The sequence below is a fragment of the Cornus florida genome, unplaced genomic scaffold (assembly GCF_030987335.1).
Source record: "Cornus florida cultivar Cherokee Brave unplaced genomic scaffold, ASM3098733v1 CherokeeBrave_3.0.0_Hap2_Chr01, whole genome shotgun sequence".
Lineage (NCBI taxonomy): Eukaryota > Viridiplantae > Streptophyta > Magnoliopsida > Cornales > Cornaceae > Cornus > Cornus florida.
Window position 1 is genome coordinate 70,907,346 of NW_026775571.1, and position 24,760 is coordinate 70,932,105.

The 24,760-nt window shown below is 40.4% G+C and overlaps 2 pseudogenes; both read left to right on the forward strand.

The window, feature by feature from the left end:
* The window catches only part of LOC132274402 (DNA-directed RNA polymerase II subunit RPB2-like), a 50,807-nt pseudogene extending 32,985 nt beyond the window's left edge, over window positions 1-17,822 (forward strand).
* A 148-nt stretch (window positions 17,823-17,970) lies between these two features.
* Window positions 17,971-24,760, forward strand: part of LOC132299852 (DNA-directed RNA polymerase II subunit RPB2-like) — a 71,731-nt pseudogene continuing 64,941 nt past the window's right edge.

Consider the following 24,760-nt stretch of genomic DNA (forward strand, 5'->3'; position numbering starts at 1 on the left):
TATTTGCTACTGCATTCAAATGATCAACATAGACACACTTAATTCTGTCCGAGAGTACTCTCATTTTCTCTAATAATAAGGAAAATTTTGACCGTTGTCACTCACTAGCTTATAAAGCACTATTCTTGATATATTTTTTTTTTTTTTAATTATTTATAGATTTTTATAATTATTTATAGATTTATAATTATTTATATATTCTTAATGCGTAAGAAACCAAATCGACATAAATAACTTTTATCCTTATCTCTTGATATTAATTTATCTCGCTACATTTTAGAAGATGAACTATAGATAATCACTGAGGCAAGATGTAGATGGTACACTTTATACAAATAGTCAAGAAAAGTTGATTTTTTTTTTTTTTTTTTTTTAATAGTAGTGAATGAATTATCAAATTTATCTATAATAGTGTACTTTTTTAATTCAAGAAAGTTAAATTGATAATGTTGCTTAAAGAAAAAAAAAAATTGTACTTTGACTTTTCCAAAAACAATACCGGATCATCTCCTAATGATTCAAGTTTTACCCATTTTTTGTGACTGAAATCCAACTTGTAAACATTAAATAGCTTTATTATGTGAGGTTCTCTTCATCAAGAAAATCTGCGTCGAGAACAACTACACCTTTCCAGCAAACATGATTCCCAATATATCTCATAATAAGCAAAAGATAAATTCAAACGAGACGAGCCCAAATAATAAATGAACAGGCTTAGGCGTAACACTTGAAGCAATGCCCAATTTTGGCCCTATAGTTTAGTTTGCTTGCAATTAGACAATCTACCAAAATATATATATTTGATAACACGGGTATGTGGGACTTTTGCCTGACTATTCTCTGAAATAATGTCCAAAGCGAACCTTCCACATAAGTTAGGTAAAGTTGAGGTTTTTCACCTATACGCGTGACTCTAAGGAATTGCTTGCACTCTAGTAGAGTCAAACCTTAAAGCATAATTTTTATTGAGGCACCAAGTCCAAATGACTTATCACTCAAAATAAAAGATTTGATATGATTTTTCCCTCGTCTAAGAGTTTTTTTATGCACCATATATTAGGTAAATACTCGAAGTATATAAGTAGGAAAATAATACTTACACCGAGTTGAATCTATTGTCTAGCCGAGTCTATGTGGTTGTCTACGTGGGTATGACAATTCACAAAAGTCAATAACTCTAATATTCCTCTTCTATTTTTTCCTCTCCTATATCATCTTCATCGAATAGGAAACCAATCTCTCTCTCATCAAATTTTCTCTCTCCTCTCTTTCTAGTTTTTCTCTCATTTTTATCATCCTCGCCGCAATAAAGTACAATGTCTCTTCTATTAGGCATCTCAACCATGTTTCTCACACCACCAGAACTGAGAAACCGATGATGAAAAATCCTATATGGATAGAACACTCTCACAGCATATATCGAGATACAAATTTATCATCCTTTTTTTTTCCCCTAAATTTTATCATCTTATTCTTTAAGTATTAGTAATAAAACTAGAAGGGTTTTTTTTTCTTCTTAATTCTCTCTAATTATGTAAAAAATAAATAAATAAATAAATAATAAATGGAAGGAGAAAACATAGATTAGAGATACAAACATGGTAGGAGTTGATTGGGAGCTTTTGTTTTTTATTGGGTATAACTTATAAATATTTGTTTTTAATTTTCTGTTTTAAATTATCATAAAATTACTTTACTTTTTCAAATAAAAAAAACCATCAATTTCATGGAAACCATGAGTTTTTTCTCCACATGCAACCTTCAAACTCAAATTTTTCTTAGTCCCCATAGATCTAAGGAAACAATAAAACCCTAATAAAAAGTTCTGTTTCTTAGCAATTAAGAGTGATATAGGTGGATTGAATTTACTTTAGATAGATAAAAGAGACGAGGATAGAACAGAATGTTATCGCTAGCAAGAATTCTACAACAAAATTGAGATATAAGTGGTCCGAGATCAAGTCTCTTCTCTTCTGAAATTGAAGCGAGGGGAATAATTTGTACAGTGTCCCAACAAACATAATATATTAATAACTTGTAAAGAATTAAAGAAATCTTTTTAAAACTTTGACAATTAGTCTGTCACATTAGAAGTCATGTAGATTTCCCCTAATAGGTCTAATCTTTCTGCCAAAGAATCACTGCTCTTTTTGGTTGAATACTGTGATACACCTAATTAACTTTGTATGCATTGAATTTCACTTGACCATCATTGCTCAAGAAGTTCCAAAAAATGCCATTAAAAGAAATTGTAAACTAGGAACGGCCAATTGCAACAGTGGGTCTTTATGTAAATGTTGTAAAATTATTAAAAAAAAAATTATAATTTAGTTAATGTCATTGGAAGTTAAAAAGCAAACGTATTTTACTTCTAAAATTTTGGAGTTGTCATGTGCTACCATGAATCTTTTGCGTTAATGTTGTGAAATTAATATTTGGGTTAATTTTATTAACATCTTTTCAGATTTGGTCAAATATTATATTTAAGTATTTTTCGAAAATTATTATCATTCACGTTACAAACGTTTGGTCTGTTTTCATTAACACCTTTTCAGATTTGGTCAAATATTATATTTAAGTGTTTTTCGAAAATTATTATCATTCACACTACAAACGTTTGGTCTGTTTTCACTCACACTTCAAAAATTACTTTTCACTTGTGTCAGTCCACTTTTTGCATGTAAAAAGACATCATTATCCTTTTGACTTTGTATTGACTTATAAGAAAATTATTTAATGTATAAAATAATTTAACTAACCCTACATGATCCATGTTAAGTGACCAAAATATCCATTACCACCAGTCACACACATATACAATCATCAACCACCATGATCACCATCCCACCATGGCCACCACCAACAGTAGTCACACACGCATATACAGACCGTAACAAACCCACTGAAGATGCAAGAAATTCGTCCCCCTCTTTCTCTCTCTAGAATTCTTACACCTTAACTCGAAAAAGATCCCCTCCCTTTCCATTCCTTATCCTATTTATAGATATTTACAAGATATTTACAAGATATTTACAAGATATTTACTGATTGCTGGATCTGGGCCTATTCCTCCATAAGTCCTGGTCACCTTTGATGGGCTTACTCGCGTTCGGCCCATATGGCAGTGTCTTTATATGGGCCGACCCAGCTGTACGGACTGAATGTAGTGTTTGCAAGTCGGATCCGGCCCATGTCGTCCGGGGCCTCCTCAACTGCCCCCATAATTGCCCCTTATTTAATAAGGGGTAATTATTGATGGCATCTCATCATGATGTTGACGGCTCGAGATAACCACGTGGGGGAACGGACGGTCAGATCCAGAATCAATGTTCCGGGGCTCGAGGAATTTCTTGCCTTCCCGACGCTTCGGCCCTCGGGCCCCCTCGCCTTTATAATGCTCTAGAATTCCACTTCACGTCCTTTTACCGTCTCCATCATCAGTCAAGTCTCTCTCTTTCTAGAACAGTGCTAAGCTTTTTCTGGTGAAATCCTTCAAGAGTCATTCTTCCAGCGATCTTGCAGTCCTCCGAGGTTAGTTTCGTTCTTTTTTACTTTCGGCAGGCTTCCATTTACCCCCTTTTAGATTCTTCAAGCACTTCCACCATGGTTGTAGATCTGGATGTTCTTCGTATGAGACTTAGACTTCCTGACAACATCGAAGTTAGGGTTTGCCCCCAGGACGTTAACATTATGACCGGCGCCGGCCTCCTGCCCGGCGAAGTCTTATTCACGAACCTTCAATTGAATGTTGTTAGGTTCCCTCTGCACCCTTTCTTTAGTTATGTCTTCAACAGATTGGGGATATCCCCTCTGCAGGTCAACCCCAACTTCTTTAGAATCATATCTGTTATGCTCTTGTTGATGCGTGACAGAAATCTGGATCTTGACCTCATAGACCTCCTTCTGTGCTATAAGGTCAGTAAGATCCGTACTAACGAACCCTTCTACCACCTCTACCCATTCGAGAAGATGTCCATATGTACGGACACAATAAAATCTGAGAAGGGTTGGAGGGATAGCATCGTAGGCATTAGTGGGGCTTAGTCTTCGCCGGCTGCAGAGGATTACCCAATCCCGAGCGCCTTTGGTGTCTGTTCTGTCTCCTCCTATAAGAAATTCAAATCTCATAAACATGACTGCCCCTGCGAAACATGCGTTCCTCGTTTTTGCATTTTCTTATGCCGTTCCTTAGGAATACCTTGTGATGACTTGAGCTATAGTGTTTGCAGGGATAGGAGTAACTACTTGAAAAAATACGTTCTGAACGATATTCCTTCCTGCTCAGATCTCCTCACTTTAGACAACCTCTTAGCGCTCTCATCACTCGGCTACAACATGAGCAGACTTCAGATTCCTTCTTTTGGCAGGAAGAAAAATACTCCCCCAGCCACTCCTGCTGCTGGGGCGACCTCCTCTCCAGCGTCAGCTTCTTCCTCAGCCACCATCTCTGACACTGTCCCGAGCACAGTGGCTATTAACCCTGTTGCCAGCGCCCCTGCTGCCAACCAGAGCGCGTCCCCCCAAGCTACCATAGCTCCTGCTGCTGCGGGGGGCGTTCGGGACAAAGAACGAGGCAAAAGGCCTCATCCTGACAGTGAAGTCGATCCTGAGGAGGAGCCTCTCATTAGAAGGACCCGGGTCTCCGGGCCGGGTGCTCTCTTGCACCGAGCGATCAGAGCTCCTGCTCCCTCTGGGCCTGCTGCAGCTGGTGGCTCCGCTTCTGCTTCAGGCCCCCCTTCTATCCCCACCTTACCGCCATGGGCCCCTCGGTACACCCGAACGGATGGGACGTTCGTGAAACCGAACGAGACCATGCTGAAGGATGGCCAGACCGCTATGGCCTACTACAGGAGCATGTGGACTCCGAAGGACCTTGAGGCGGCAAAGGGCCTTTCCCAGAAGGATGTGTTTAGCCGCTTTCCCCAATCTGCTATGGAGGTGACTTTTATTTTCCAACTCATGAATTCTCTAATATTATTTGGTCTTGCCTTCGCCCGACCTGACTATTGGCTTAACCGTTTTTAATGTGCACCTATGCAGACATTGTTCGGAATGATGGCCATGCAGAAGCAGGTGGAGATGGGGAACGCCAGGGCCCGTAAGTTTTCTGACAGCCTGGAGGTGGCTAATAAAGAAAACGACCTCCTCGCCATGAAGAATACCGAGGTACTGGCTCGGCTTGACAAAACCGAACAAGAGAGAGATGTCCTGAAGAAGGAGAATGATTCCCTTCAGGATGAGAAGGACGCCCTCCAGCTTAAAAAGAGCGTCTGGCAGACTGAGCGTGAATCAATTAGAGAAGAAAAGGCAGAACTCCAGCGCCTTCTGGCTGACGAACAGTCTGCTCGGATGGCTTTCGAGAAAAGAGCTCTGGACGAGCGTACCGCTCTGATCGATGCGATCAGCAGAGTGGGTGGTGGGATGCTGGCTCTTCACGCTCGGTTCTCAAGGGTCGGTGCTCTTAGGTATGCTCAAGGATTCCAGGAAGGTTTCGTCGACCGGGTTCCGGATGAGGGACAGACCAGCTCCACTCCGGATGAGGTAGACAAGGATCTGGGGATCGAACCTCTGGGGGTCTATGTCGACCCAGAACCCACTGAAGCGGAGCGCATATTCGATGAGTGCCAGGACATTGCTTCCTCAAGGATCATCACAGCTCCTCCTACCGCTCTGCCACTGACCGCTCCTCAATCGTCAACCGTGGTTCCTTCCATAGCCACTGCTGACGCTGAGCCCCAGCCGAACGATTCAGTCATTCACCTTGATTCCCCACCTCGTGAAGGTGAGACGGCTGATGGGGCCGAAGCGGCGAGTCGGCACGACCAGGATGCTGTTGGTACTGAGGCGTCTAGCTAGGGCTCTTTTGGATTCTTCCATTCCATATCTTTTTGTAATGATGGACATCTCTCTTTTGTAAACTCAATGCTCAATATTAATGAAACGACAGAACTCTTTTTCCCTATGTGTTGTGCTCTATTCAACTTATTTTCAATACATACATATCTTTTCTCTCTTTTTCTTTTATATTAGCTTTGCCGTGTGTTTGTTTATGGCAAGTGCCTGGCGCTCGGCTAGAATGCCACTTGCCACTTGGCTTTAAATTTTTAGCAAGTGTCTGGCGTTCGGCTCATGGTGCCAGCTGCCACTTATCTTGCTTAAGTGCCTGGCGCTCGGCTAGAATGCCACTTGCCACTTGGCTTTAAATTTTTAGCAAGTGTCTGGCGTTCGGCTCATAGTGCCAGCTGCCACTTATCTTGCTTAAGTGCCTGGCGCTTGGCTAGAATGCCACTTGCCACTTGGCTTTAAGTTTTTAGCAAGTGTCTGGCGTTCGGCTTATAGTGCCAGCTGCCACTTATCTTGCTTAAGTGCCTGGCGCTCGGCTAGAATGCCACTTGCCACTTGGCTTTAAGTTTTTAGCAAGTGTCTGGCGTTCGGCTTATAGTGCCAGCTGCCACTTATCTTGCTTAAGTGCCTGGCGCTCGGCTAGAATGCCACTTGCCACTTGGCTTTAAGTTTTTAGCAAGTGTCTGGCGTTCGGCTTATAGTGCCAGCTGCCACTTATCTTGCTTAAGTGCCTGGCGCTCGGCTAGAATGCCACTTGCCACTTGGCTTTAAATTTTTATAGTAGACCGTTGGAAAAGAAAGTTATTTTTTGTAAATTTCAGTAACTTGCTCATTCATACGTATTTGATTGACAACAAACAACATCCAATTAAAGCCGGAACTTAGCTTTTATTGGTAGTACCTCTTCAGAGACGTGGCGTTCCAGGGCTTGCTGACCAACCTTCCCGCCATGGTTTCCAACGTATATGCCCCCTTGCCAATGACTTCTGCAATTCTGTATGGGCCTTCCCAGGGTGGCATCATTTTTTTGACCATCCCCACCTTTCTTTTCAGAACCAGATCGCCAGGGGCAAAATCCCTGTGTTTTACTCTCTTGTTGTGACTATTCGCCAACACTTACTGATACGATGCTAACCTTATAGCCGCTGCGTCCCTCCTTTAGTCTATCATATCGAGGTTCAATCTTAACATCTTGTCGTTCTGATCTCGACTCCATGCTAAGCTTCTGATAGTGGGGACTAAATACTCAACCGGTATAACTGCCTCGGTACCATACGCCATTGCGAACGGGCTCTCCCCAGTCGGCCGCCTTGGGGTGGTTCTGTAAGCCCATAGAACGTTCGGGAGTTCATCCAACCACTTCCCCTTATGATCTTCCAGCTTCTTCTTAATGCAGGCGAAAATGGTTCTGTTTGTGATTTCTGCTTGTCCGTTGGCCTGAGGATGACTTACTGCAGCCAACTTCTGGTTGATTCCATACTCCTCCAGTAGCTTTCTTACTTGCCTGCTGTCGAGGTTTGTGCCATTGTCCATGATTATTGATCTGGGAACACCGAAACGGCAGATAATATTGTTCCAAATAAATCGTCTCACATGAGTCTGAGTCACGCTAGGATATGGTTCTGCTTCCACCCATTTAGTGAAGTAATCCGTGGCCAGTAACACATACTTGTTCTGAGCTCTTGCAGTTGGCAGAGGACCGACCACATCCATCCCCCATTGCGCGAAAGGCCATGGCGAGGCCATTACGTGCAATTCCTCAGGTGGTTGGTGGATCAATGGTCCATATCGTTGGCATTTATCGCACCTTCGAGAGAACTCCTCCGCATCTCTTGACATGTTTGGCCAGAAATACCCTTGTGTCATTGCTTTATGCGCTAACGATCGCCCCCCAGAATGATTGCCACACACACCCTCATGAATAGCTCGCAATACCTGCTGCGACTCCGCGGGGGTGACACATTTCAAGTATGGGCCAGAGTAGGACCTTCTGTACAGCTGGTTACGCACGATGGCGTACTTTGCAGCATTCTTTTTGAGTCTCCTAGCTTCATCCCTTTGCATAGGCAAAACGCCATCTCGAATATAGGTAATGATGGGGTCAATCCAACTCGGTTCATACGGTATGACGTTGACTTGCCAAGGGTCAGAGTCCAACGGTTCTTCGAAAATAGATGGCTGGGTCACTATTCCTACTGGAATCACCCTCGCCAATGTTTCACCGTAACTCGAAGCACTACATGCTAACCGGTCTGCATCTGTATTCTGTTCCCTCAGCAGCTGTATGAATTCAATCTTTGCAAAGTCCTTGGCTTTATGCAGAACGGCAGAACGATATGCCCCCATCGTGTCATCCTTGGTCGCGTACTCACCATTTACCTGCCGAACAATCAGCTGCGAATCACTATACACTGTCAAACTTTTGATCTGTAGCTCTCTGGCCAACTTTAATCCATTTAGCAACGCCTCGTATTCCGCTTCATTATTGGTGGCTCGGAACTCAAGTCTGAGTGCTTGGCTCAAGGAGGTACCCTCTGGGGTTTGCAGTTTGATCCCAATTCCAGCCCCCATCTGGTTAGAGGAGCCATCCACAAAAAGTTTCCAAGAGCCGCATCTAAGGTCTTCTTCCGTATCTTCGGCGTCACATTCTAGCAGGAAATCGGCCACCGCTTGCCCTTTAACAGCTGTTCTCGGCTCATACGTTATGTCAAATGAACTCAACTCTGTGGCCCACTTTGTCATTCTGCCCGAGAGCTCTGGCTTGTGCATAAGCGTTCTGATTGGGAAAGTCGTTAGAACAGCTATGGGGTGGGATTCGAAATAATGCCTCAACTTTCTTTTTGCATTTACAAGTGCAAGTACCACCCGTTCGGCCTTTGAGTATCTTTTTTCTGCCTCCGTCAGTGTTTTGCTTACATAAAATACCGGGTATTGCACCCCTTCCTTGCAACGAATCAGAACGGCACTCGTCGCGACACCAGATACTCCAAGATATAGAAATAACTTTTCTTCCGGATCTGGGGCTGACAGGACTGGTGGATTCTGCATATATTCCTTCAAATGAGTCAATGCTTGTCGTTGTTCATCCCCCCAGACCTGCCTTCCATGGCTCCGAATCGTGTCAAAGAATGGTTTGCAGTGATCTGACAATTTTGAAATAAATCGACTTAATGCAGCTATTCGTCCTGTGAGGTCTTGCACCTCTCTGATCGTCTTTGGCTCGGCATTCTTAATCAAAGCCTCTGCTTGAGCGGGGCTAACTTCGATGCCTCTGCGGTTGACCACGTGTCCCAGAAACTGTCCAGAACTCACACCGAACGAACACTTGGTTGGATTGAGCCTCATCCCTTATCGCTTTAGTACATCAAATACATCTTGTAGATGCTTCAGATGATCATCCTTCTTTCTACTCTTTACCACCATATCATCAATATAGGCTTCCACAATCTTACCCATTTGATTCTTAAAAACTTTGCTAACAAGTCTTTGATAAGTTGCTCCCGCATTCTTTAGTTCGAAAGGCATAACTCTGTAGCAGTATGTTCCTCGCTCGGTGACAAAAGAAGTTTTTTCTTCATCTGCGGGGTCCATAGGAATCTGATTATAACCTGAATAAGCGTCCAGAAAGGTTAAACGCTCATACCCAGTGGTGGCATCCACCATTTGATCAATCTTAGGCAGCGGGAAGCTGTCCTTCGGACAGGCTTTGTTCAAATTGGTGAAATCAATGCATACTCGCCATTTCCCATTCTTCTTCTGCACAACAACGACGTTGGACAACCAATCAGGGTAGTGCACCTCTCTGATAAATCCCGCATCAAGCAGCCTATCGACTTCTTCCGCTATGATCTGATTATGTTCTGGAGCAAATCTTCGCTGCTTCTGTTTCACTGGTTTGAAATTAGGATTGACATTCAGGGAATGACAGGATACGGAGGGACTAATTCCAGGCATGTCTAGGTGACTCCATGCAAATACGTCGGCATTGTGGGACAAGAAATCCACTAGCTCTTGCTGCTCTTCTCTGGTCAGTCTTATACCTACTCTGGTAGTTCGTTCTGGCCTGGACTGATCGATCTGCACATCCAGAAGGGGCTCCTCGGTCAAGTCGACTGACTCCTCCACCCTATTCTGCTCGAGCGGAGGTTCCTGTAATTGCTATCTGGGGCTTGCCGAACGGACGGGCGCCTTTCCTTTCCCAGCATGCTTTAGTGTGACGGAATAACACTCTTTGGCTGCAACCTGATCCCCCCGGATGTCTATCACTTTATCTCCATCGGGTCCGAGGCACCTCATGACCTGATGCAGAGTTGAGGGTACACCTTGGACTCTGTGAATCCATCCTCTTCCCATCAGGAGATTATACGAGGGGTGAATTTCCACAACCACAAAAGTTTCCATAAGAGCTCGTTCTGCAGCTTGAACTTCCACTTCCACCATCCCGACGGGCTCCACCCTCTTCCCATCGAACCCTAACAAGGGATTTCCAGTGGGCTTGAGCCTCTCTGGTTTAATCTCGAGCCTGTCAAATGTGTCCCTCGGCATGACATTCGGACTGCTCCCAGGATCGATCAGAACTCTGCGCACCAAGCAATCTGCCACTGTCAAACTGACTACCAACGGGTCGTCATGAGGCAGTTGAACACGCTGCAGGTCTGTCCAGTCGAACTTTATCTGCATCGACGGGCTCTGCTGGTGTAGAGTATTCACACTGCCGACCCTTTTTTTCATCTGCGCCTGCCGCAGGCGCACCCGGAGCAGCTCATCTGACTCTTCACTAGGCTCGGGTCGACCATGGATAGCATTGATTATACGAACTGGTTGTGAATTGTGGGAGCTTTGTTTATGACTCCTCTTTATTTGTTCCACCGGTCGATTCTGCTCTATCGCCGAACCTTGAACATAACTCGCGAACTCCCCTCTAGCTATCAACATCTCCACTTGCCTCCTCAGGTTCCTGCATTCGTTAGTCTGATGACCGAAATCAGAATGAAAAGCACAATGTTTAGTTTGATCCCTCTGTTCGATGGGTTGCCTAATTGGCAGTGGTGGATGAAACTTATCTTTGTTCTCCTGATACAGCCTCGCCAGAGTGACCTTTAGCGGAGTAATCAGCTCTTCCTCCCTGGACCTTTTTTCTGCCTTCCAAGAGGTCTGACGTTGCGGCTGAGCCTGCTTCTGCCTGATCTTTGCCTTGGACTTTTCCTCGGTCGACACAAGCGACGTTGTCCGAGCATTAGCTGCCTCCTCTTCTTCTAGGCGCACAAAACCATCGGCTCTTTCATTGAGTTCATCCATAGTAGTCGGCGTGTTCACTACCAGACTGGTGTGAAACGGAGTTCCGCGTGTCATGGCTAACTTGAAGGCTTGAACTGCTGTAGAAGGGTGGCATTCGATCACCATACTCTTAGTGAGATTAAACCTGGTAAGAAAGGCCTGGAGACGTTCATCCTTGTGCTGCCTCATCGTGAATAGGCTCGAGATGTCCTTCGGCGGGCGCTTGTTCCAATAGTACTGGCTTATGAACCGATCGCACAGGTTTCGGAAACTACCAATGGAGCTCCTAGGCAAGTTTTTGAACCAGCTGAGCGCCGGTCCGGCTAGGCTTGTAGGGAAACATTTGCACATTAAAGAGTCGTTTTCCGTATTCAGGGCCATTTTCAACTGGATATGATACACATGATCGATCGGATCGGTCGTTCCGTCGAACAGAATAAAGACTGGCATAGCAAACTTCCTTGGATGCGGGGCATTCAAGATCTCGTCGGTGAATGGTGAATCCACCATCCGAGCTGCGGATCGGAGAGCTTCATTCTCTCTCTGGAGTCCAGCGGTAGCTCTGTGAGTTACGGTTCTGCCCTCCGAACCGTGATGAGTGATAGTAACCATGGAGGGCCGGTAAGACGGATCGAGCGACCGTTCCTCTATGAACTCTCTTTGCTAAGGCGACGCTACTCGACGGCGATCAACCTCCATCACTTCCTCTCGGTCGAACCTTTCCCGATGCGGATCAACGTGAGTCGATCCTTCGTGATCTTCAACTCGACGAACATTTGGCGGCAAATTGTCCATCATCCTTTCATCACGGTGGTGAGCTGACTGATTGTTCTCGTCCTGTTCGCCTTGATGCGCGATATTAGATTGAACACCTCCTTCTCCGACCGGAAGTGGATGCGAAACCGCAGGTATTTGCCGATGTTGCATTCCAGCTTTCAATTCTGCATTCTCTTTTTTGAGAGCTTCAATCAAGTTCATCAATTCCTCAAGCTTTGTTTGCTGGACAGCCTCCATCGGATTGGAGCTTTCACCTATCATTATTCCCGAACAGAGTAAAGGCATTAATCTCAAGTTCGCGAGTAGATCCGAGCTTTGTGAGTAGGAATTTTTAGATCTGGCTTCTAATTCTCCGAATTATGCTCACTGTTTACAAGATCTGAATTGTCTGAACTCTAAATCCGTCAGATCCTGCCACAATCGAACAACTCGTTGTTGCGTAGATCTGAAGTCACTCCTGCCAAAGCTTCAAGAATTGTAATTCCTCCAGAGTAGGTCACAATCGCTCAGATCTGGATCCAAATCCCAAAGATCGAGTCTCGATCAACCGAATTGGTTTGAATCCACTCGATATTCCTCATTGATCAACCAAACTTCCATGCGTTTCCCACAGACGGCGCCAATTGAAGATGCAAGAAATTCGTCCCCCTCTTTCTCTCTCTAGAATTCTTACACCTCAACTCGAAAAAGATCCCCTCCCTTTCCATTCCTTATCCTATTTATAGATATTTACAAGATATTTACAAGATATTTACAAGATATTTACTGATTGCTGGATCTGGGCCTATTCCTCCATAAGTCCTGGTCACCTTTGATGGGCTTACTCGCGTTCGGCCCATATGGCAGTGTCTTTATATGGGCCGACCCAGCTGTACGGACTGAATGTAGTGTTTGCAAGTCGGATCCGGCCCATGTCGTCCGGGGCCTCCTCACCCACATATATCAACCACAGGTCCACAACACAATTAAAAACAATTAAACACGAATTTGATTGATTATAATAAAAAATAAATTACAGATGGCTTACAATTAAAACAGGTTTAATAAAAGTTCCAAATTAGTATATACATGGCCAAATCCAAATTGGAATAGGAAACTAATTATGTGGGTGCGTGACTGTATATACTCAGAATGGATTTATACAAAATGGGTATTCTAAAAGTAATTATGTGTATGTACATATCTAAAACTAATTTTGTATATTTGTATGTATATATATTACAAACTCATTATGGGTTCAAACAAAATGGGTATTCTAAAACTAATTATGTGTGTGTACATATCTAAAACTAATTATGTATATTTGTGTATATATATATATATATATATATATATAGTAGAAACCCATTCTCAGTTCAAACAAAATGGGTATGTAAATATATATGTATATATATAGTTCCGTTCAATTGCTGTGCAAGGAGCAATATACGTGACTTTTATAAGTTTGAGTGTTTTAAATAACATTAAATATCTTATAATAAGGAGGTATTAATAATGAAAAAACTAAATAAATAGTTCTACTAAAATCGTTTGAATATAAAAGAGTGAGAGTAGTGGAGTCCTTCTATTACGAAAAAAATAAAAATAAAAAAATTATCTATTAGTACAAAATTTTTGACAGAAAACTCACATGTTTTTTTTTTTTTTTTTTTCTAGCTCTTTTCTCTTTCTCTATTCATAATTACTAAGTCCTCCCATATTGTATAAACAAAAAATAATAAAAATAAAAATACTTCCTTAACGGAATTGAAAGGAGAAAAAGAAAAAATTTGCTAAGTCTATTTTCTTTTTCTATTGGGTAGAGTTATTCCATAAAAGTTAATATTTTAGAGAGAAAAGAGTCCTCCTAAAAATAAAAAACTGACTACTAACTTGTTACTTTACAATTAAGCAATAAAGTTCTGAACTTTGGAAAAATACAATATTGTCTCCTTTTAAGATCTTATTAAATTTTTTATGAAAGTCATGAAACCTAATGTGAACAGGCCACCTTAACTAATTGACGAATGACATTTTTTTAATTTATAAATGTTCCACACTTCCTCTATATGTACAGAAGAAAATTTGTAAGTAGCTCCAGGGGCTAGTGTTTTTGAGCGAGACAAATAATGGGTAACAAATGTGAACCTCAATACCAGCATTTTCCAAACACAAACATAACCACCAGTAGTTAGCCCTCCAGACGGTTACAAAGTGTAAGAAATTCTTTTATGGGCTGCCCAATGGAGAGAGTTAAAAGTAAACATAAAAGTAACCGTTGTATATAAAATAACGGCACTCAGCAATACCAGATTCAAACCTGGTAATAGAGCCTCAAGCTGTAACTGAGACTCCATTAAGATTGTGGGGAGGACGAGGTGGAGGCTTGATGTGTCACGACAGTAGATTTTGTCCGCTTTGCTCTGGGCGATTACGGTTTTATGGTCAACACATAAATGCCAAGAACTTCTCTAACAAAAAGAAGGAAAGTCCCATTCAATCCAAGCTCTTCTTGCAGCAGCATAGTCCTTCAGATTCAGCAAAAGAATTCTAGCCCTGATAAAGACACAAATTTTGTTCAGAACAAAGGATTGGGATTTGGGAAGGACAATTTACGAAGGAATGCAAATCCGGAGAGGAAACAGGTGGAATGAACTTCCACCTCGGATTGGAAAATGGGTTACAGATAATATGGAACCAAGTGGATGGCGAAGGGATTAAAGGATGGGAATGTGGGATAGGTGTTCGACAATATGTCTGAGAGGAAAAATAATAATAATAATAATAATAAATAACACTTACAAAATTTGCTTCCATTACAAAGCCAAGGACGTCCAAGTTGAGCATACTGGTCAAATTCAAGTGGGTTAAAATTTATTCTAGCTTCTGGTTTGCTTAAGCTTAACTTAGTATTCTCAAACTCCAGTACTTCAAGACCTTTATCACATGTTATCTGACCCTGTTTTGGCCTAGTTCAAATATGTGTAATAGTGTTACTTACCCTATTCTTGGGGCAATGAGATCAAGCATTGATTCTCAATCCAAAGGGACCTTGCTACACCATCCTGTTTCAGTTCTTCAGTGGTCATTCCTGCGCGCTTTGAAAAAAATATATTATGAACTAGGTTTTGGTCGCGCTGCTAGTGCATCCTTTTGCAATACCGTCCATGGTTGCATATTGGTCTAAAGGATTATATGCATTACTTTCTCCCCTACGCCAATCCAGCTATAAGCTGCCGTATGATTTCACTGAATATGGCCGTTGCAGTCGAACATTATTTATCGTGGAGAAACAAAGACTTCTTATAAAAAAGAAAGATATCCAAGTGTTACAACAAAAGGTATGTTCAATTAAAGTTATTGACATATGTTTTGGCAAAATGTATATCCTCAATGATACCAAAGGTATATCTTTATTTCAGGAAACCCCAGAAGAGGGTGGTTGGCATGATCTTGTAGCAAAGGGATGTATAGAGACACAGAGGCAGAAGAGACTACTATGATTTTCATGACAATTAATGTGAGTATCCAAGAAACAGTTTCAGTTTGGCTCAAACACCTGTCTCGAATTATTGTGTTAATCAACCGTCTCTTCAAGATATAATGGAACATTTACTAAATGTTAATGTTAATTGCTCCAGGATCTTGTAAGTGCGAGGCTTAATCCACTTATTCTGAACCTTATACCCATTGTGAAATACATCCATCGTTGATATTGGGTGTTTGTGTTTCAATTATACCATCTCCCGACCACAACCAAGTAAGTTTATCATTCTGATGACTTTTATCTGATGAAAACATATTTTCTTCCCTATCGTACTTATTTGTTATTTTTGCATTCAGTCTCCACGTCATACATATCAGTCAGCTATGGGTAAGCAAGCCATGGGAATTTATGTCACCAACTACCAATTAAGTATGGTATGAAATTGTCTTGCTCCCCTTCTTTCCCTTTTTCTCTATTTTTCTTCTAAATTTGAGCTTTTCTTATGCATATTGTCTTCTATGACGAGTTAGGATTACTTATTATTCTCTAAATCTTTCAGGACACGTTGACCTACGTTCTCTACTATCCTCAGAAGCCTCTTGTTACTACTCGAGCCATGGAGCACTTGCACTTTAGGCAGCTACCTGCTGGCATTGTAAGTTCTTGCTTTTGTAGCAATAACTTTGGTAATGGTTCTGACAATCTTTTCTGTGTCTTCCTTTCTGATTTAGAATGCCATTGTTGCCATAGCCTGCTTCTCTGGATATAACCAAGAAGATTCTGTTGTTGTGAACCAGTCATCAGTAGATCGTGGATTCTTTCGGTCACTATTTTTCCGATCATATAGGTAATTAAATTTATATTTCTTTTCCCATAATGTTTTTGCACGTTAATTTCTTTGCTTGTTTGTAATTTCTCTTTAAGGATCAGAGATATTGCATTAATAATTTTCTTTTCTGTAGGGATGAAGAGAAGAAGATGGGGACACTTGTTAAAGAGGATTTTGGACGTCCCGATAGAGCTAATACCATGGTAAGTGCTGAGTTTGTATACTGTTGGTGCTCTCCAGCTTGTGTGAAACTGGCATTTATCTGAGGAACTGTTTTCCTGGGCATGCGACATGGTTCCTATGATAAATTGGACGACGATTGTCTTGCCCCTCTTGTGAGTTTATGCAAATTTGTTTGGTTCCACGTTCTTTCCTGCTTGATTCAAATATTCTAAAATTGAGCTATCATTCTATATTAGGGAACAAGAGTTTCAGGTGAGGATGTAATTATCGGGAAGACCACTCCTATTGCTCAGGATGGTGCTAAGGGACAAGCTTCACGTTACACAAAGTGTGATCATAGCACAAGCTTACGCCACAATGACATTGGGACGGTGGATTAGGTGTGCCTTACTTTAATTTTCTCTTCCTGTCAAATTTGGCTGCTGTTGTATGTTCCATTTAGGCTAATAGACCATACAATGAATTTTATCAAGAAAGAATATTAAATCAAGTTTGTTCTTCTTTCAATGCTGAATCTTGGCTTCTTTTTATATTAATTTTCTGTTCTTGGCTTAATTTTATGGTACTTTTGTAGGTGTTACTAACAACAAATGCCGATGGGTTGAGATTTGTGAAAGTAAGGGTGAGATCTGTTCGGATACCTCAAAACGGCAATAAGTTTAGCAGTAGGCATGGTCAAAAGGGAACAGTCGGCATGACTTACATGCAAGAAGACATGCCATGGACTGTCGAAGGCATCACCCTGACATTATTGTGAATCCGCATGCTATCCCATCTCGAATGACAATTGGGCAGCTTATTGAGTGCATCGTGGGTAAAGTTGCAGCTCACGTGGGGAAGGAAGGAGATGCTACTCCCACGGATGTTACAGTGAGTTGTACTCTCTCAGAATTTTCTTCTTCTTCTTCTTCTTCTTCTCTATCTCTTTCTCTTTTTCTCTTGATAGGTAACACAAACCACCCACTTAGTCTTAATTGGACCTAAACCCTCAACCTCATTTTTGAGAGGTGGAGGAGATGCACTTAAGCTAATGTTTGGATATACTATCTAAAAATCATGGCTCATGAGATTCTGAAATAAAAGCACTTTCGCATCTTTAAACAAGTCTATACATTTTTGTATTGGTTGGGGATAGAATGCATGGCCTCTTACATTAGTAGAGGATTTGTTAGTAAGCTCAAGAGCTCCACTTGGTGGGATGATGGTGGCAAATCCAACTAGAATAAGGTTTGTTTGGTAGAATCCATATTTGTCTGTTGGGTTGAATCCGTTGTAGAGGAAATCAATGGATTGAGAAGGCACAACATTATCAAAAAGGAGGGAGAGAAGAAGAGCTACGTAAATGGGAGCGGCCATGGAGTTTATAAACCTACTCTTGGGGTTATGAGATCAAGCATTGATTCTCAATCCAAAGGGACCTTGCTACACCATCCTGTTTCAGTTCTTAAGTGGCCATTCGTGCACGCACTGAAAAAATATATTAAGAACTAGGTATTGGTCGCGCTGCTAGTGCATCATTTTGCAATACCGCCCATAGTTTCATATTGGTCTAAAGGATTATATGCATTACTTTCTTTCCCTGCGCCAATCAAGCTATAAGCTGCCGAAGGATCTCACTGCTAATTAAGTAACCTAGCTTCAAGCAGTACTTGAATAGCCAAGGGTCTTTTAACATGCAACTTAAAAGAAACACTAAGAATCACCTGAGTAAAATGGTTGCGAGGAATCAAGGAAAGATGGGCTGGCAAGTGGCTGTATTTGAGGAACAGAGGGCCTTCTTGCAGCCAATTGTTAGTCCGGAAGAGAGTTTCTGAACCATTTTTATCCCTGCTTTTGATTAAGAAGGGCATTGCTAAGGATCTCAGCTGAAGTAGCTTTTTCCATATCAACTGCTTTGTTGAGGTATGCTAAAATCCCCAAAATATCTCCTTCTGATTAAGTATTTTGTTTGAGTCATAGTTTGTTCTGAGTATTTGATACAAGTTTCCACGTATGTTTTAAAATTGCATCTCTGTTTTGTGTTTCCAAGCTAAGAAAGCCTAAACCACCATTTCAAATGTTGAAGTAGACTTCACTGGTGACACCACTTGACCAATGAATTGGATTGGCATAGTTTATTCGGTGTGTCTTTTCCGTTTACATAGCATAGCTCATTATTAAATAGTTTTCAAATTTAGCTTTTTCATGAATTGATCATTGGAGTTAATTAAGTCTTAAAAGGACATTCTTCTCCATTAACTGGTAATGATAAACCAAGATGACTCTGGTATTGTTAAGACACCCCAAGGAAACACCAAAATCAGCATAATAAAATTGTTATGCAGCCCCCTTGAAGCAAAGCAGTTGATGGTGATAGGTTGTATACTTTTGTTTTTGGTTTTTGTTTTTGTTTTTTTTTTTTTTTTTTTAGTGCTGACGTTTTCTACCTTTGTTACATATTTGAAGTTGTCAAAATTTATATGTTTGCAGACCCATAAGAGTGAGATTCTTTATTTTAGTATTCATTTACTTGCAGAATAAAAGAAGTGGAAGCCCCATAATTGTGAGATTTGATCGAGTCAATATATCTTATGCCAAACAATTTTCTAATAAATTATAGACTAGAAGAAGAAAGGCATTATAGAAAAGGAGATTGTGTTATATATTGATCAATTTAAAGGTACACGGAAAACAATAAAAGATTAATACATAATTTTCTTTATTGAACACCCATGAATGTGATAGAAGGTGCAGGGTGCATTACATCGATCAATGTGGTTTGGGCAAGGGCAAACAAGACTACCTTAGATATAGTGAAATTGAAAATCTGCCCGAAGTAGTTGGGTAAAAAATTGTTATGTTTAACTGAATGATGGACTTCTGATATAAAATAGTCATTGATTAGTTGCTTTAGTTGGTTGGTCAAGATAACGTATGTTAATAGTTTCACTGAAGGTGGAAATTGAAGATCTTTGTGATTTTAGTGTGAAGTAGCTTTAGGTGGTTGGTTTTGTAATTTGTTTTTCCTGTGTTCCTGGGTGGTTCTTGGAAAAGCCTAATATTTTTTTTGTTAATTTGGCTGAACTGAAATTATGGTTTTGCTTAAGATAATTGGTTAGTTGTTTTATGACTATATGGTTCTGTAACACTGGCAATCCTGGGTTGCTTTTAATGAACCTATGAGACAAAGGATGTAAAGATTCATCATTGTTTGATTGTAATTGTAATTTAAGTTTTACCAGAATCTATTGTATTTATTGGTTAGTTAATGCAATTGTATGTGGGAGATAAAATTCGGTAATTGTTTGATGGGAAGCAAAAATGAAAACAAATTTTGTGTTGGTCTGAGTTCTTCTTGCCTAAGAAGCACGGACAATTCTATGGAGCTTCCATGTTTGTGACATTTTTAGACACTTTTAGACACGTGTTTGAACTTGTCCTCGACTATAATTTCCAAATAAATTACATTAAGTCATACACTTGGCCGGTGCAGCTAAGGCACTGCCCAAGTGATTTTTGTAGCACAAATACATTTTAAAAGGAATCACATAAGACAATTTTGAAAACAAGATGACATGCCCGAATTATTCAACCTTCCTTTTTCTATGGTATACGTGGTCACCACAAATACAATTGTAATGGCAAAAATATGGTAAAATTATAGTAGTAGTATATTTAATATAATTGTCTTTCTGACTTTAAGCCTCATCTTCCACATTATAAATTAATGGAAGTTCTACGTATTTTATATAATAAATATGCCTAACAATGCATTTTTTCCAACTATTTAGGGTCACCATTTTATATAAATAGATATACAAACTTTGTTAGTATTCTGTTCTTTAAAAATAAATGTGATTTTAAATGTTACAAGAGAAATAAATTATTATTGTTATACTATCCATAGAGTAAATTAGTTTTGTTGATTGCTTGATTGAAAGTAGAAATAGAATTTCCTTTATGGGCTAACTTTGCTTCTTGGTCATAATGATTATGGGTGTCTTGCAGACCATCTATGCTTTGGTCAGATATATCTTAGTAAGCCAATGATGTCAGATGGAGAAACTGTGACTTTGTTTCTGAAGGCAGCGAGATTGAGGAATCTAACATACTCGACTCCATTGTTTGTGGATGTCACTAAAAGAGTGATAAAGAAAGGGCATGATGGTGAAGAAGTAACTGAAACTCAAGATTTTACTAAAGTCTTCGTTGGGAAGGTATGTGAATTGGATTCCGAACTGATGAAAGTTTGACATCTGGGAATAGGCTCTTATGCCTCTTTGTTGTCCTTCAGGATTGACTTTCTGCTTCTTTTTTGCCATATACTTTAGGTTCCTATAATGCTCTGGTCGAGCTACTGCACATTATATCAGAATTCAGAGAAAGATTTGACGGATCTGGGAGAGTGTCCATATGATCAAGGTGGGTATTTCATTAACAATGGGAGTGAAAAGGTTCTAATTGCTTAGGAGAAGATGAGCACCAATCACATCTGTGTTTAAGAAGAGGAAGCCAAACAAGTATGCCTATGTGGCAGAAGTCCGATCAATGGTGGACTCCCAGAACAGGCCACCCAGTAGCATTTTTGTGTGGATGCTTTCACGGACTAGTGCCAAAGGGGTATGGGCATTAAATATGGTGTTTAGGGGTGTTTTTTGGAGCACTTTTTTTTTTTTTTTTTTTTTATTTTTTTGCCTTTTGAATTCTTATGGAATTTATGAATTTTTTTTGTTGTTTTTGGGTATGTTATGTAACTGCAGGGCTCCTACCCTTCCGTACATTTGGACTGAGATTCCTATTATTATTGTGCTTCGGGCATTAGGATTTGTTGCTGACAAAGATATATTTGAGCATATTTGCTATGATTTCTCTGACACTCATGGAGTTGCTACGACCCTCCTTGGAAGAAGCATTTGTAATATAAAATCAACAGGTAACTCTCCCACTGTATTATATCATCATTTAATTTTTTTTATCTGTTATCGTTTTTTTATTTTTTATTTTTAACGGGTAGTTAGTGTGAGATTAGCTTTTCTTTCTGGTTTGCTCTGTATTGAATAAGCTAAACTTCAAGCAATATGAATAAATATAGCAGTTCATGTTTCCAATATGAACTAAACATAATCTTCGGGCTTGCTGGCATTAAAATTGTTTTTACCTTTCAAAAGTAATGTCCTTTCGGTTCTAATTCATATTTGGTTTTTTAGCAGCTTCAATATCTTTGTTTAGGTTTCAGCTCTTGTTTCCTAGATTGCAAATTCAGTTTCATTGTAAATGTTAGCATCCATTTGATTTCTTCTCTCTCTTTTCTTTTTTTTTTTTTTTTTCTCACTATTCTTGTGGTGATGTGGCAGTGCGGCCTTACTGAGATGGTTATGCTTTTCTTCCCGTATTGCAGGTTGCACTGTACTACGTCGGGAAACGAGAGGCCACTGTTGGTGTCACAAATGAAAAGAGGATTAAATATGTGTTATGAATGCTGGCTGTTGCTATACACGAGTGTAAAGCTGTCTTTTGTGCTTCTTTTTTTGTTTAAGGAGAGTCTCCTGTTCATTTACTTCGTAGGTATGCCAAAGAGATCCTCCAAAAGGAAATGCTTCCTCATGTTGGTGTAGGAGAGTATTGTGAGACAAAGAAAGCTTACTATTTTGGGTAGGTTTTGTCTAATTTGAATATGTTCCTTTTTTGTGGCTTCTTAGTGATTTAGAGAGACATTAATTGCTTTTCTACCAGATATATTATTCACCAGCTTCTGCTACGTGCAATTGGACGAAGGGCGGAGGATGATAGGGATCACTATGGCAATAAGAGACTCGATCTTGCTGGTCCTTTGCTTGGTGGCCTCTTTCGAATGGTTTGTGATTGTTTTAATATTTTGGAGCTTCTATGACCATTTGAAAGTCCTTGATTTTCATTTGGGTTTTCAAAGATTTTGGGTTTCTAAAGTTTTGGTGGTTGTTTATATTACTGCAGCTAGTCAGAAAGTTAACAAGGGATGTTAGAGCTTATGCTCAGAAGGTTATTTTACATACGGAGTCTTTAATATAGTTTATATTTGATGCTTTTGCTGGTGCTTGAATGTATATAATTTTGTGCATCGTGCAGAGTGTTGACAATGGGAAGGATGTTAATCTGCAATTTGCAATTAAAGCAAAACCAATTACTAGTGGCCTTAAATACTCACTTGCTATTGGGAACCGGGGACAGGCAAATGCAGCCGGTGAATGTGCAGTATCATTTTTAAAATGTTCTCCGATTTCTATAGGTGTTAAATCGCCTAACATATGGCTCCACTTTGTCACACTTGTGAAGATTGAATTCTCCAATCGGGCGAGAAGGTATTTTAGTTTTCTCTGTCATTGTTTGTTCAATGATGCTGTTAAGGGTCTAGATTTCCCCATAAGGGCTCTCTCTCTCTCTCTCACACACACACACAGTTTCATCTATGTTGCAACTCCATTGCTTGTTTATTTTTTCTTAACCTTCAGCTTTAACTGTGTTATAAATTGCATTTACCAGGGAAACTAGCAAAACCACGGCAGTTGCACAATTCCCAATGGGGAATGATGGGCCCTGCAGAAACTCCTGAAGCACAAGTGAGTTTGCTGCATAATATAGAATTCTGCGTTATAATTTGCATCTTTTTCTACGTACATTTGTGTGTCATCTGGTGTTACATTAGGCTTGTGGACTGGTAAAGAATCTTGCACTGATGGTGTATATAACAGTTGGATCAGCAGCATATCCCATTTTGGAATTTTTGGAAGAATGGGGTACTGAGAATTTTGAGGTAGAGTATTTTGATTTTGGTATGTGTGGCTGTTATAATTTTAATAAGCTTCTTTCCTTGGTTTACAATTTTCCTTTTAATCTAGTTCAGAACAACTTTCAAAAAGAGGGCCATTTTGATTGACCATCAGAGTGTAGTATAAACTTTCACATACAAGTATCAACAGATTCACAAGGACCAACAAATCAAAAACTACGTTCTTACTGATCAAATCAAAATAAAATATATATATATGCAATTCAAAAATTTATTAATACACAATTTTGTAGCCTATAAGAATACAAAAATAGGAAGAAACTACTCTGCTAAATTCTATCTTTGGATGTCTCTAGTAGCATGGATTAGGAACAACCCAAATGGGTGCTGGTTGAATCTTCTGCCAATCATCTTCATCTTCATTAATCACTTCTATACTCTGATTCTCCATGTCAAACCTGCCCGTGTCATGCCCATACATGTCATTCTCACCCAAATGATCACAATAGTAATTGTCCGTGAAGTAAATCGAATTCCCTTTACAAGATGGAAAACCCTTTGCTGAATGTGACACAGATTGATTCCGACCCAAAAACAGCACGCGATCATCGCCTATTGATGCCAGTTGTTCCCATGTTTTCTGACTGAAATCCAGCTTGTAAACATGACATAGCTTTGTCAAGTGAGAACAAATACAGCATTGGTTCTCTTCATCAAGAAGGTCTGCCTCATGAACAACTACACCGTCCCAGCGAACATGATTCCCAATATACCTCACAATAAGCAGCAGATCACCCTTTGATTCCACTATGTAACTTTGAATGGTATAAAGATCATCTCCAAGAGAATTTTCAAATTCCACCCTTTTCTCAGGAAAAATAGGCTCAATCTGCATCTTTTTTGCAGGGACAGAATTATTGAAATCCCAGATTTCAACTGAAGCTGTTTCACCCAAAGCAATAATATGATCATGGTGAGAAATGATATCACAGTAGGCATGATCTGCACCATCCAGGGCAGTCCATTCACTGTCTCCATACTTCCAAAAGGCAAGCTTGGGATCAATTACACCATATATTACTCCTACCCAGTAGTTGTTCTTACTCTGAATTGGGTCTGATGAGAGTACAACTTTCTTAATATCCCGGACAAAGAAGCAATGAAGGCTTGTTTTGCGAACTTCAAAAAGAGGGAGTTGAATCCTAGCCCCCAAGAATGGATTGAAGATATGTGGGAATGCTTCTTGGTCCAACAAAATCAGCCACCCATGGGATGATCCTTTGCAATTACCCAAGTGTTCTGGAATATTCATCATCTGCTTGTACACTTTTTTCTCTGTAAAATTGTATAAGCAAGGGCTATTTTTTTTGCCATGATCTGGACCAGGAAGCAAGAGCAACGGTTGATCAAATAGGGGACTCTCTAGAGATGATTTTATGGCTTCTGCAACAGAGCACCAAGAACGACACACTGCTCCGGCGCTAAGCAAATCGACCACAGACAATCTGTTCAGGATTGACTTCCACAAGTTAGTGGGGAGTCCAGACCAATTCGGTGGTGTTGATGATGCTGATGTTTTTCTTCTTTTGATGCGATTACCCAAATAGGTTTTCTTGGAAATCACTGCCATGTCTATGTC